This window comes from Rhipicephalus microplus, chromosome 9 (genome assembly GCF_043290135.1).
Source record: "Rhipicephalus microplus isolate Deutch F79 chromosome 9, USDA_Rmic, whole genome shotgun sequence".
Lineage (NCBI taxonomy): Eukaryota > Metazoa > Arthropoda > Arachnida > Ixodida > Ixodidae > Rhipicephalus > Rhipicephalus microplus.
In genome coordinates, this window is record NC_134708.1 from 120,200,655 (window position 1) to 120,215,401 (window position 14,747).

The 14,747-nt window shown below is 50.1% G+C and overlaps 1 protein-coding gene across 1 annotated transcript in view; it reads left to right on the forward strand.

Annotated features, from left to right (window-relative positions):
• Window positions 1-14,747, forward strand: part of LOC119164622 (ATP-binding cassette sub-family C member 2) — a 121,297-nt gene that overhangs the window by 99,011 nt on the left and 7,539 nt on the right. The window lies entirely within an intron of this gene.

The window sequence follows — 14,747 nt, forward strand, 5'->3', positions numbered from 1 at the left end:
ATTATTTTGCTCACTGCCTCTCTCAGAGCCTGCTTAGGCTTCGGACCTAATGTTTTTATCAGCATAATTGGAATGCCATCTGGGCCTGTTGATGTTCTACTAGGAATCCTTTTCTCAGCCCTTTCCCACTCTCGTTGTGAAAATGGAGCCAATGCACCACTTGATTCGTCCTTGTCTATTGTTGTGCATAAAGTACTTCTTTGTTCAAATTTTTCTGTCACCCTTGTTCTTATATATTCAATTGCTTCGTCCCCTTCTAGCCTAGAACCTTGGGCTGTAGTTATAAAACTCTGCTCTAGGCTCGTCTCATTTCTTAGGAAGTTTAGATGGTTCCAAAATTTCGCAGCTGCCTTTCTATTTTTTTATATACTTCTGCCAGCCATTGGGCTCCCTTTCTTCTAATCTTTTCATTGATCAGAAGGAATGCATCCCTTCTACAGCTTAGAAAGGTATCCCATTTTATTTCAACATCATTTCTCGGTTCACCCCGCTGCTTAACATGTCTGTGTTTCCTAAGGGCTTCCTGATGTTTTGCTATGGCTCTCTTCCTCATTCCACCAACTTTTGGGTTTGTGTCTTCTTTTCCGGGGTGACTTGTCACGCGTCTTAGCAGCCTCTAGCTCAAAGAGTCTAATTAGATTCGGGTATGTCCACACTCTCTTATTATCCTCCGTGATTACTTTCTCAATTTGTTTAGTGGCTATTTCAATTTGCCTTTCTGAGTAAAAATTTTCCTGTAGTTGCTCATCTGGTCTCCTTCCCACTTTCACTGCTCTTCCAAAACTTAGCTTGATACGTTTGCGATCACTACCCAGACTTCTGGAGCCACCTTCACCTGTGTGCATTCCCGTGAGCTTATTATACATATGTGACATCAGTGGATAATCTATCGTCGACTGCAGCCTTCCTACCTCCCATGTTATTTGCCCTTCACACTTCTCGGTACTTTTGCAAATGATCAAATCAAGCCTTTCACACATACTCATGATCATTTTGCCTGTCGGGTTGGTATACCCATCTATATCTTCTATGTGGGCATTCATGTCTCCTAGTATAATTATCTCGCACAATCTTCCTAACTCCTGAATGTCCTTTGATATACACTCTACCATTGCCTGGTTTCCCTCTCTGACCTTTGCTCCCGTGCAAAAGTACACGAAACCAAGGAGTGTCATTTGACCTGCCACTTTCCCTTTTAGCCATAAATGTTCCTTGCACTCCTGCTTGACCCTTCGCCAGTCTTTACTTTTATGAATGAATGCCCCAATACCACCCCCCTTTCTGTTGCCTTCTGTTCTATTACAATATTCTCCTGCTTGGTCTACGGACTGCAGTATGTAATAAATAAAATAAAAATAAATATTCCCACACGTAGTCCGGATTGTTCGGAGGTAGTTTCATGTCCCTGAGATGTGTTTCTACAGAACCGTATACTGCCGGCCTCTCTTCCCTTAGCTGTTCTTTTATCTGTTCCCACTTCAGCCTGTTCCTACCACCCTGCATGTTAATATACCCTATGTCTGAATTGACTCGGCGCTCGTGGCTACGTCTATTTATGCCCCGGACTCTACCTATCTTAGATATTGGTGCCACTTTGGAATCGTATCTGTCCATACCACCTGTCGAAGAGTCTCCCTGGTTGTTTTCCTCGTTACTAGCTATCATGCACCCCGAAGGGCTCGCTTGCCCCTCAAAAAAGCTACAGCGCGTCCTGCAAGCCGCCAACCCACCTCATGACCTAGCCGCCCATCGAAGTGAATTCTGTCTCGTTGAAAACCACCCCACCTATGCACCTCTCTGTTTATTTCCACCACCTCAAAGCCTTTCTCTCTACTCCTCCACCATATCTCTTGGTTTGCGTTGACAACCGCTCTTTGCAGATTGCTATCACGCAATGGTACCTTCGGTATTGTGCATATCACTACCTGTACCTTAGGAGAAGTGGCGCGCATGTCATCGACGCCTTTCGCCAGTGTGGTTGCTAGTCCTGATGTATCTTCATTTAGGACATCGTTTAAACCGCCTAAAATTATCACGAGGTTTCGTCTCTCAGCTGTAGTTTTGAGTTTTGCGCTCGCTTTCCTCATGACTGCTTCAAGCTTGCATCCTGGGAACGCCCCTACTGCAACCCTCTTACCCTCTCTTTGATGGCTTCTGTGCATCGATTTAAATTCGAGTCCCCGGCAATTATCACATGCTGTGACTTTTCAGCTGGAGCGTCCTGCACCTGGGGACTACTTGCACCTGTAGGCCCGTTTACATTGACCCGACGAGGGCGCGTTGAGTCGAAATAAACAAGTTTTCTGGATTCGCCCTCCCCATGTATAAGTGGACGCGTCGGGGCGGAGAGTCGTCGCGGCGAGTCCCGTCGACCCGGAAACAGGGGGTAGGTTCACCGAACTCGCCGCGCTCAGAAAGGGCATGTATAACCGGTCGCGCTGAGTTGACGGCTCGTGACCTCTCCCGCCCGTCGCGGTCTCTGCTTCCCCTGTCCCCAACACTCCGACGTTGCTCTTTCTCTGTCGGCTGTTACGCGCGCACTAGGCACGATGACATCCTCGCGGGCTCCACGCACCATGTGGACAGATGATGAAATAACGACGTTGCTAGCTTTAGTCAACGAGAAAAAACTGAGTGATTTGCTCGATAGCAAGCATAACAGAACGAGGACATCGTTCTGTTATGCGGTAAATGCAGATCACTTTTACGTTTAAATCTTACTTGGCACGTCCTACGAGAGCTTGTTCTCACGACCGGCTATTTTGCTCTGCCCGTAGCAGGAAATCGGCTTGTGCGCCAGAAATCTCAAATACGTGCACATGAACGCTTTAATAAAGTTTCTGGTCATCTCGCCATCAGAATACATTTGCGTAAATTCGCAGAATTGTCTACTAATGCGCAGCATTCCAACTCCGCTTGCATTTATTTTGCGTTCTTCACAGCCAGGTTCGACTATGAAAAGGCAAATACTTTCGTGTATTTTATTCTTTGTAAGTTTTGTTTTGGGTTTTTTGCAAGTGGTGTAAATTAAATTAACTTTATCACAAAAATTAAGTGCCTTTACCAATACATGTAATTTCCCCCCGAGGAAAAGCGTAGTCCAGGGTTGGTTTCACTCTTTTTAATTCGTGTTTCATGAATCCCTGAACGGACTTAGGCATTTCGAACGTTTTTTCGGGTTTAGTGTTCAGGTTTTAGAGGAGATGAGGGTCGTTCCACGCCAAATATTCCAGACAGTACACTAGAACATCTACGATTACACTATAAAAAGTAATGGTTGGTCACTTTACTACACTATTCATTTTTGGAACCAATTTTCAAAAGAAAATTTTAATTTCTCAAATATGGTGGCAGTTAGGTTGCGACAAAACTTCGAAAAAGTGAAATATTATACGCAGCACGGTAAACCGATTCCAGTCGGTAAGAAAAGAACCGCATTTCCTTGTTAAAACGCATTCACCACTAGTGTATGTTAATGTGCTTTGCGGGGAAGCAATGCAGTGTTCTTGACCAAAGTCAGAAATATTTACAGCTTTTCAACTTTTCCTGAGAAGTTTGATACGAATCTTTGTTTTACGCGAGAAAATATTATTTATATTGAGCTGCCCCCAAGGCTGTCAACGGCGGACCGTAAGCGCACTTCACTGCACCGAGGGTTCCTCGGCAGCCTCCTAAATGCACCAAAGCCGGCTTGTTTATTCGTGCTCCATTTTCCTGCGCTTACCGCCAGTAATTTTCCTGCGCTTACAGAACCACTGCTGCCATCGCGTTGTGCAGTGTTAGTCAAGACACCAACACAACCATAAAGTACAGCTAGTGCAAACTGAGAAAAAAATACCAAGACGGGAGATGAGATAGCCATCGCGGTGGTGGAGCGACAACTGCGTAAAAAACCGCAGCCCACAGCAGCGAGAGGCGAGAGCGCAGGTTTGGAGGAGCGGAAACCCGTACCGGAAGACGGGCTTTCAGCTCGCCTCGACGCAAAGCGTCGCTGCGATCACCGCTCCCCTCAACTCGTCCGTGCGAGTTCATATAAACTCGGGCGCGTCGAGGTAAGCTGAACCCGCCACTCAACTCAGCCCACCCCCGTCGCGTCCATGTACACGGGGCTTGTGACGCCGGCTGCTTTGTCCCCTCCCAGCCCCACCACTACCTCGCTGAAGCTGGGCCTTGCGACAATTGAACCGGCTAAACCTGTTTTTTTTCAAACTTGCTTGCTCTTCCTTCTCCACCGTTCTGGTTGCCGGTTCCCTACTGTTCTCTCCGTAGGCCGCTTCTTTGTTCAGCTTCGCTAGTGCTTCCTCGGCGGACTTCAGTCTTTCTCCCATTGCCCTCGTTTTCTCTTGCTCTGTCGCCAACGCAGTCTCGAGCTCGGCGATTCTCATCAGCAGCTCACTCTGGGCAACCATCATTTTCTTCATTGTTTCCTCGACCTCACATTGCCTACATTTCGCGTCAGCCTCTTCCCCATCCGCTTCTACGCTTGGGTCCACTTTCAAACCCAGTCCACATCCTGAAAACTTCACAGTCTTTTTAACCATGTCTTTCTTACACCAATTGTCCCTATACTCGATAATTACTAAACTCGAGCCCTGCACTACGAAAAAAAAGTTTGTGGGCATGCAGCGCCACCTGTCGGCGCAATTTAGAGTAGTGCAAAGCCTGACTCCTTTACACAGTTTGCTGTACAACCAGGTGCAACTACCGCGTAACAAACAGTGGTTGAGCTAAATATTAGGTGTATTTGCGCATTGAGCACTTGGAAAGAGAGGTACGAATTTATCCCCGCTAGTCAGACGCGTCACCAAACCGCCGTGAAGTGCTTGCTGGTTCACTCGCCAGAATGACGGCGAAAATAAGAGCAGACGCACAGCTCTGCTCTCTACGAAAAAAAAAAACTCCAGCCGATGCTGCAGTTACGTTGTGAATTGCTACGAACGTTAAGGACTTCGTTGCATCTGATAGCGTTATCGAAAACCCCTCAGCACCAAACAGAACTACACTAGCAGCCCCTGAAGATACCCTATCTGTACCACCCCAGTGACGAAAAAGAAATGCTGTCCTCTCTTCCTCCCAAAACCGACTTGATTCATTCCTTAACATTAGCGTGCTTTTCACCAACATCCGCAGCATAACCCTAAAATGTGACGAACTCAAAAGCTTCATAGAATATACCGCAGCCGATATCCTCTCGTTAACCTGAACGTGGTTAACAAAGACGTCAGTGACTGCGAAGTTTTTCCATCCAACCCCCATTTCGTAGTATATCGACGTGACCGACATGACAGGCGAGGTGGAGGAGTGCTGATTGCCGTTAGGGACAGCTTATCATCCTCACTAATCACTCACGACGACAACATTGAACTAACACGGGTATGCGTGCACAGTACAATTGGCAAAATAGTGTTTGGAATATGTTACCGCCCACGAGACAGTAGCCCCTTCTTTTGCGAGAAGTTACTTTTTTCTCTAGAACAAATAAAAAAAGATATACCCGAGGCACCCATCTCCCTTTTCAGAGACTGTAACCATCCCAGAATGAAATAATCGTTACTTTCAGAAGCCAACAAATCACCATCTAGCGAACCAAAGCAATTTCTTGAACTTACTCTGGACGTTAATCTGCACCAAACAGTTGCATGCCCTACTAGGGGCGACAACTGTCGCCCCTAGTAGGGCGACAGTTGTCACTATTAAAAAACTTGCATATCAGACATACGTTCCGCCTAAATTGGAATACGCTTCATCTACCTGGCACACCTCACAAGCATATCTCGCCTACGAACTAGAACTCATCCAGAATCGCGCTGCTCGCTTCATAACATCAAACTACTCGCGTAAATTTGCCATCACTGAACTCAAACGTACACTTGACCTTCCATGTCTCCAATCACGTCGAATCATCTCGCGTCTCTGCTTGCTTCACTCTTTCTATTATCACCCACTTGCCAGGCACCCTCGACTTCAGCCCCTGCGCCGAATCTCGCCGCGCCTCAACCACAGCAAAATTAACCGCACACATTCGGTGCCGCACATCATCGAGGAAAGATTCTGTTTTCCCTCATGCAATAACCCCATAGAATACCCTCCCCGACAGCATTGTTTCGTCCACCGACCTCACGACTTATCAAGACAAAATAACAATGCATCTGACCTAAATTAAAATGAATTCTTAGTTGAACCATGTTAGTAACTAACTTTTAGTGACCCATGCATTATGATGCCGATTGCTTGTGTCAACGCCTCCTAGAAAAGCTATCCCTTGAACGCCTCTCTCTTTTTAATTGGGAGCTTCCTGCCAGCGCCAAATCTCGGAGGCCATGCCTCTTCCCGCGTGTTGCGACCGTACATCGCGTGTGACCACTCGCATTCGTACCGCTCTGTCACGTGACATTACCGTACCGCTCTCTCACGTCACATCACAGCTGCTCGGAGGCAACTGTTAGAGCATTGCTGCTTTTGCAAGGGGCGGCCGCCAAAGGCTGTCGCCTCCGTACCGGCCGTACTGGAGGGGGAGGGTAAAATCCCAGGGTACGGCGTCACGTTCGCGGCTCACGTTCCTGGAATAAACTTTTCTAGGAAGCATTGCTTGTGTATATTGCTGTTTTATTTTCAGTCTACGGTAGTTGCTTTTCTTTTTTTCTGCCTGCTTGTTTCCTTTCATAAAGATGGTTTTCCTCCCTTTCTCCGTCTTTTCTTTCTTTTTGGGCGTTTGTGCGATTAAGAGTCCCTCATATGTTGTTTGCCCCCGTCTTATGTAATGCCTCCGGATCCTTAAGGCTTCATTAAATGAAATGAAATGAAATAGCGTTATTGCCTCTGACCTCAGGTCAATGACGGCGCCGTGAGCCTTAAGAAGTCCATACCAAGGATGACATTTCTTGAGCAATGCTGCAGTACGACGAAGCTTGCGAGATAAATCTTATGGGTAATGGTGACTCTGGCTGTGCAGGTGACTGCTGGTGTGACTAAATGGCCTCCTGCTGTACGAATTTCAAGGCCTTCTCAAGTTATGCTAACTTCCTTTAACTTCGCGGCGAATGTCTCACTAGTGACGGAATAGTCGGCTACGGTGTCGACGAGAGCTGTGACCCTGTGGCTGTCGATGAGGACGTCGAGGTCGCTAGTTCGTCTCACCGCATTGCAGTTAGATCCTGGCGTCGGATCTCGGCTACGGTGGTTTGTACCGCTGCTTCGACGTTGTCTTATCAAGTCGTCTTCTGACCCGAAAGCTTTTGTGTCAGGGCAACGTTCATGTTTTGGCGGGTTCTTAAGGTGTCGCCGCGGTGTCGTGGTCGTCAACGGAGGATCTTCGGCAGTTCGTCGTACATCAACTGCATCTCCAGCGGTTGCTGCCATTAGTTTCCCGGATAATGGCTAGGAGACTGGCCCCGCGTTGGGCCAGTGTAAGGCCGGCGGTGAGGCGACATGTAGCGGCCAGGTGACGGCGAAGGAGAAGATCGTCGGGGTTTCCACTGCACTGCTGCAAGGTAGTCAGCGATGTCACGAGGTCTTTCACCCGCTGTGAACGTGGTGCATTGACGGCAAAACTATGCAGTCCCATCTGACGCTATTGGCAGCGGCGGTAATTTTAGCCAGCTTCTCCACAGTGGTAGCAGAAAGGTCGGTGGTCAGGGACACGCCACACGTTGGTTTTCGTCGGAGCGTAGCGCTGACCGGTGGATAGAGTGGTATGGTGTCGGCGGCGGCGGTGGCTGGCGGCAAAACTGCGACGGTGTGGCCTCTTGACGTGGGCGTGAAAAGCGGGCGTAGCGTCGGGCTGCAGCAGCGTAGCTCATCGCTTGCGGCTGAGGCTGCAGAACTTTGGACATCCCAATCGATTGCCAAACTTATCTTGCGCAATGTCTGGGATCGAATCACCTTGACGCTGCGGCGAAGGTAATAGCTTGCGCAGCTCTTCCCGCACAATCGCTCAGATTGTCTCGTGCAGGTCGTCGTTGCTGAGGGCATGAGCCTCGGAGTAGCGTACTGCTGAAGAGCGGCGGTCATACTGCCTGGTGCACATTTCAAGTGCCTTCTCGATAATGCTGGCCTCGGTGAGGTTGCGCACAAGCCCTGTAAACAGCACTTCTTTAACACCTCGCATAAGGAATCGGACCTTCTTGTCATCGGTCATGGCGGAGTCAGCGTGGCGGAACAACCAGGTCATCTCCTCGACGAAGATTCTGACATTTTCGTTGGGAAATTGCACCGGGTCTCCAAAATAGTCACAGCACGTTCCTTGTGGACGACGCTCGTTAACGTGCGAAGGAACGTCGTCCGAAAGACATCTCAGCTTCGAAGCGCGGACTCCCGGTTCTCGAACCACGTCTTCGCGGCGGCTTCTACGCAGAGGAGGAAGTGCTTTTAAGTGAAAAGAAGAGAAAAGTGAGTCCCACAACTGTCTCTCATGAGGAGGATACCTCAACTGTTGCTCACGAGGGATGGGGGTAGAGAAGGGATTAAAAGGATAGGTTAAAAAGGTAGGGAGACACAGAGAGAACAAGGAGAGAGTGAGGCACAATAACAGCGAACGACGGAAGTAAGAAGACAGGAAAGATGGACACGGTTGCAGGAGTCCGAGGACGGGGCACCACTGTCGAGAGCTTTTGTCGGCGATAGGAGATGGCGTAGGGCTAATCCAGTCAGTTAGGGCTACGCTGTCGTCGTCATCGAGGACCGGCGTCAGGAGGTGGCATAGGATCAACCCAGTTGGCCAGAGCTGCACTGTCGTCAGAGATCGCGAGCGCTTGTACAACCGGTTGGCAAGGAGTCCAGCGAAGTATACGCGGCGTAGTTTTTCTTCGGTGTCCTAGCTGTTGAATGAGGCGATTCGGTTGTAGGTCTAGAGCCAGATTTCCGGGTTTTCATTAGGTGCTTCATGAAAGCACGGTGGCTCTCTGGGTGGGTGCATCACGATAGCGGCAGGCAGTGGTGCTGCGGCAGTCACCGTTGCAGCAGGGGTCGTGATGGTGGACGTGCGAGTCTTCTTGAATGAAGGCCCGTACTCCAGTGGCAGACCTTGTTGCCTACAGCTGACTCGCTGGTCATGGTCGGCGTCGCTGTCTTCTCTATGACGCGTACTTGGTTCACGGGGGAAAAGGGTGTGCGGTACATGAATTGGGAAGCGCCTCCACCAGATGTCACGGCGTCGGTACGTGGCTGAAGGCAGGAGACTATATGGTCAGATCAAACTTTATTTTGGCGAACCTGTACTCGATAAACGGAAAGTCGGGTTACAGTAGCGTTGCACTATTAACGGTCAGTGTAGCGTCGGCCATCGATAAAGTGGCAAGCGGTGAAGCGTGTCGGCATTTACGCACGCCATAGAATATACTAGCGTTATCGCTAGCGGTGACGCTGATTCCAGAATATTATGAAATGCTCACGACGCGGACTTAATCTCAACAAAATGATCTATGGTAACTCTGAAGGTTCTCGAACACGGTAGGAGTGGTTTGCGCTGAGAATCGCGTACAGCGTAACGGGATGATAAGAAAAATTCAGGAAAGAACGTGATAATATCATTCACTCCGTGGTTACGCTGGCTACGCTGAATAGAAGGACGACCAACCAAGTGATGCTATAAGCAGCTTCGTTCCTAAAAGCAATAAAATTGCGTCGCGCTACGTGTCGCAGCTGTGATTACGTCAGCGCACCGGTAATAATTCTCTAAACAGCGTCCGATTGAAATCAGAGGTAGTTCTATAAACGGTGCAAAAAAGTGAGCCATTTCTTTGCGTGTAAGCCGTTAGCGCAAGATGCGGCATTCCGATTTCGCTTGTCGATTGGGCTGTCTGATTTTAGTAAATGTGGAGGAATTTATTATTGCACCTACTCGTAAATCAGGCGTCGGCGGTGCCATTGATGCCGCCACTGCGCATGCTGGCGTCTCGTACCAACAGAGAGAGAAAAGACTTTATTGGACACAATGGGCCGGAAATTTCTTTCGGGGACTTTAGGTGGTGGCTCGTAGTCCCTGGACACGGGTGGCATCCTCGACCTGCCGGACGGCCCAGAGTTGGTCGTTCAGCTCTGGGCTTTGGAGGGCCGCCTCCCAGCGGCGGCGCCACCGACGAAGAAGGTCCTCCGCGGCTCCCGCAGCCGGGGCAGCGGCAGGAACGAGTGAGCTCGAGGCTCCCTGTGATTTCGTATTGACGGCCGCTATAGGCGCAACGCGTTTGGTGGCGTTTTCACGACTGTCGTCACCGGCACATTCCCAGAGCACGTGGCTCAGCGTTGCTCTGTGTCCGCACGCTTTACACATACTGGTGGGGTATATGTTTGAGTAGACGTGGCGTAGAGCGACCGGGCTAAGGTAGGAATGGGTTTGGATTAAGCGAAAACTTATGGCATCGCGCCTGTTTAATTTCTCGTGTGGTGGCGGGAACCTACGCCTTTCGATCCGGTAGTGTTGGGTGATGTCACGGAACATTGTGAGACGATCACCCCATGACCATTCTAAATCTCGCTGCTGCGTACCTATCAAAGTGCCTTGATCCAGCAGATCCATCACCCCGCCCTCGGAGTCAGAGGCGGCGGCCACATAGTGAGCCGCGCTCGGCGAGTGAGACCACGAGCTGCGGCGTGGGCCGCTTCGTTCCCCGCGAGCGGAACGCTGGTGTGTGCAGGGGTCCATATAAGAAAAACTGTTGGGATTTGGGGTTGTGAGGGCGACTTCGAGTCGCCATCTCCACACATTTGCAAGATGTGTGCTGCTTCCCGCGAGATTCGGTCGCGTGCGAAACTGCGGACTGCTGCCTACGAGTCGCTTATCACCATCTCTGTATGCGGCGCTGCGGCGAGTGCTAAGGCTATCGCGGCTTCTTTGGCGACTTCCGTGTGCCCCGTCGTCATCGTGGCGTTCGCGAGGCATTTTCCCTGATGATCAACGACCACAGTTGCGTGGACTCTTCTCCCTTCTCCATATCTCGCAGCGTCTACGTATACCACGTCTGTACTGTTACCAAACGTCTTCTGAAGCTGCCTAGCACGCTCGTTACGCCATCCGATGTGGTGCGTCGGGTGCATATTCCTAGGAATCAGTGGAACGATCAAGTGGTCACGGACTGAAGCAGGGACCTCCACCTTTTTTCCTTGCTGAGCATGATATCCGATGCCCAGCGACTCAAGGATGTGTCGACCCGTCTCTGATTTGGTTAAGCGTTCGTATTGCGCAACGTCACGGGCCTCAATTAAATTGTCGAGTGAGTTGTGAGGTCCTAGCTATAGAAATCTTTCGGTACTCGCGTTGATCGAGAGGTTGATAGCTCTCTTAAAAGCCTTTCGTATCATGCAGTTGATTTTGTTTTTGTTTTTTTGAGCCTATCCACTTCAGGTAAGGGGCAACGTATGTTATTCGGCTTATCGCGTAGGCCTTCACGAGACGGATCGCGCAGTGTTCGCGCAGACCGTTACGTCTATTCGTGATACGATGCAAAAGTCTGATCGCGTCGTCTGCTGAACGACGGAGTCGGCGCACAGTCTCACCATTATGGCCATTTGCCTGTATGTGTCCCAGAATTCGAATTCTGTCTACGTGTGATATGACAGTGCCATCTGCCAACAGAGCACGTATTTTGAAGAATTTCCTTTCCTTGCCACGTGGGGTTTTGCGGCCTCCGCTTGTGGGATTGTAGATTAAAAGTTCAGACTTGGTTGCTGAGCACTCGAGGCCCGTTTCTTGCGAATACTTCTGAACTTTGTCTACTCCCGCCTGTAGTTCTCGACGGGACCGTCACAACCTCCTTCGGAAACCCAGAGGGTGATGTCGTCCGCGTATATACCGTGATACAGTCCACTATTTCCATTAATTTCTCTGGTAGCCCTAACAGCACTAAATTAAAAAGTAATGGTGATATTACGGAGTCTTGTGGCGTGCCCGTCGAGCTTCTCTAAAAATCTTGTAACTCTTGGTCGGCGATCACAACACTTGCGCGTCTGCTTGCAAGAAAATCGCGTATGTAATTGTACATTTTTCGACCTAGACCTAATGCCTCAACTTGTTTCAGTATCGATTGGTGTTTGACGGTATCAAATGCCTTTTTAGTACCCAGGCCAAGAATCGCCTTAGTGGAGCTCGTAGTGTCGTCAACAATGTGGTGCTTTAGCTGAAGTAGGGCATCCTGTGCAGAGAGGTTGCGGCGGAATCTCAGCATGGTGTGCGGAAATGCGTCACGGTCATCGAGAAGGTCGGTTACTCTAATGCGAACTGCGTGCTCCATGACTTTTCCTACACAGGACGTGCGCGAAATTGGCCTCAGATTACCGAGCGCAATTTGCTTGCCTGGTTTAGGTATCATGACAACTCGAGCTCTTTTCCACGCTTCGGGATAGCAGCAGTATCTCCAGCAGTCGTTGACGTAAGTTACCAATCGGGATATTGACTCATCGTCTAAGTTTCGGATTGCCTTGATGGTAACCCTGTCTGGTCCTGGCACCGACTGGGAGTTAAGTTTGAAAAGAACTGTCCAAATTTCTGCCTCGCTAAAGTCTGCGTCTAATTTATCATTAGCAACTCCATCGCAGTCGGGGTGTTGGGCGCTGTCTTCCGTCTTAAAGTAGCGGTCTCGTATTGCGGTGAGGATATTCACACCTTCATGATCATTCACAAGTCTCCGAGTTTTATGGCCTTGAGCGGTCTGAGTCTCCTCCGGATTCAACAGATGCCGAAAGACACGCCAAGCACCCGCCCCACGCATCTGCTTCTCCAAGCCATTACAGATGTCTTCCCACTGTGCCATACATACTTTCAACGCGTGTTCCTCGATCTGCCTGCCTAACTGTGCCATGCGTTTTCGCAATGCCCGGTTGTGTCTTTGGCATTTACACCTTTTAATTAGGGCTGGCTTTGCTTCCCACATATGTAGCAGCCGGCTGTCGATTACTTCAAGCTTCGCCTCAGGCGGAATGTCACACGTTGCCACATCTACGTCCCTATAGAGCGTCGTGGTCAATTCGTCTATATTTGTGAACAGCTCGTCGCCGCGGCTTCTTTCTTCTTGTTTATTCCAGAACACGTCCCACTTTACTAGTTTGAGTTTACGGCCGTTGCCTTTTGAGCATGCTCCACGATCATTCGGGCCCGTGTCAATTATAATCAATACATAAGCGAGTAGTCACTCCTCAAGTCCTCTTGCATGTTTTGCGAAAACACTGCGGTTACATTCGATACGAACGCAAGGTCTGGCAGCGTGTCTGCACTCACGCTATTGCCCCTGCGTGTTAGATCGGCGGTGTTCACGATGAGTTCAAGCCGTAGGTCTTGCGAGTCTTCCGAAAGGTGTTTCTCTTCAGGCGTTTCACGCATGCATCCCCAGGCCCCGTGTGGCGCGTTAAAATCACCCGCGACTAGCAGAGGTTCCCCGTTGGTGGCCGTGCTAGCCATCGGCAGCAGTTCCCCAAATCGGTGCTGCAACGTGGGTTTACTGTATACGTCAAGGACAAACAGTCCTCGCCCACGCCTAGGAATAAATTCTACGAAAACGTGTGGTATATTTGCACACTCAAGTTCACGCTGCGCCACTGTGACCTTACGTCTAACAAGCACGGCAACGACCGGTGCCGGAGGCGGCGAGCGCAACGGTGGTGACCGCGGGCGCACCGGCGACGTGAGCGGAACGCCCCGCCGCCGGCATCCCGCGGCCACCCCCGGCGACCAGCCATGTGCCGAGCGGGATGTCACCCGTTGTTTTCTCTGTCTTCTGTCAGTCGCTGCCACGTTTATGGCTTTGTAACCAGCAAGTTTTGCTGGATAGTTTGTCTCCTGTAAAATAACAACATCAGGCTTTGTTGCGCGGCCGCCAATATATTGCTCGAGATTGTCCCGCTTCCTCCTATAACGCCGGCAGTTCCACTGCCAGATCTTATACTGCTGTTGGCTAGTTTTAGTGCGATTGTGTGCGTGTCTATCCATGGTGACAGTCACATTGAATTTAACAAACCGTCGTCAAGGCGACTTGGTTTCGGCTGAATTGGCGTCTCTGCGTCTGTCAGAGTGTTTTGCTGTTGTTGACTCAGTTGCTGTCTAGCGTACGGCTTGTTTATCGTTCTAATCGGTCTGCCCCCAGCTAGCGGCAGTCGGGCTTCTATGTTTTCTATGCGCGCCACATGCGCGGTGAACATTTCAGCTATTTGCTCAGACAGCTTAGTTATCGCACTGTTCAACGTGTCATTCATCTGCGCCACATGGTTTGGAAAACGCTCATTAAGGCTGTTTTCTATATTATCGCCGCATTTTGCAGTTACTCATAACTTTCACTTTGCCGGGGGGTTCGGGTCTCGCAGGATCTAGTGCTATTCTTTTCGCGGTACACCGGCGGTCGTCTCGGCCGTCTGCCTCTTCCCCTGAGCTGCTCAAATTGTTCGTGTCCACCTCCGCCTCCTCGGGTCACGTGGAAGTCGAGGACCAAAGTGACGAAAGTGGCAGCGGCGTCACCTGTTGCTGCGAAGGTTGCGATTGTGGAGCCTCGTCTTTTAACATGGTATTTACCGCTCTGAGGATAGCGTTTTCGCGTTTAAGCTCAGAAATTATCGATTGTAACGGTCCTAGGCGTTGTTCTAGCGCTCGCTCTATTGCTTGCTCGAGCTCACTCCCATCACCACCGCCGACGGCGGGACCAAGAGAACGATCCGCTGAAGCGACGCCACTGGCGCGAAAAGCGGCGACATCCGCACGTCTCACCTGTTGCCCAGTGCTCATGTGCCCTTGTTACGGCTGCCGCCGCGTCTGGTGCTGCTGACTTTGT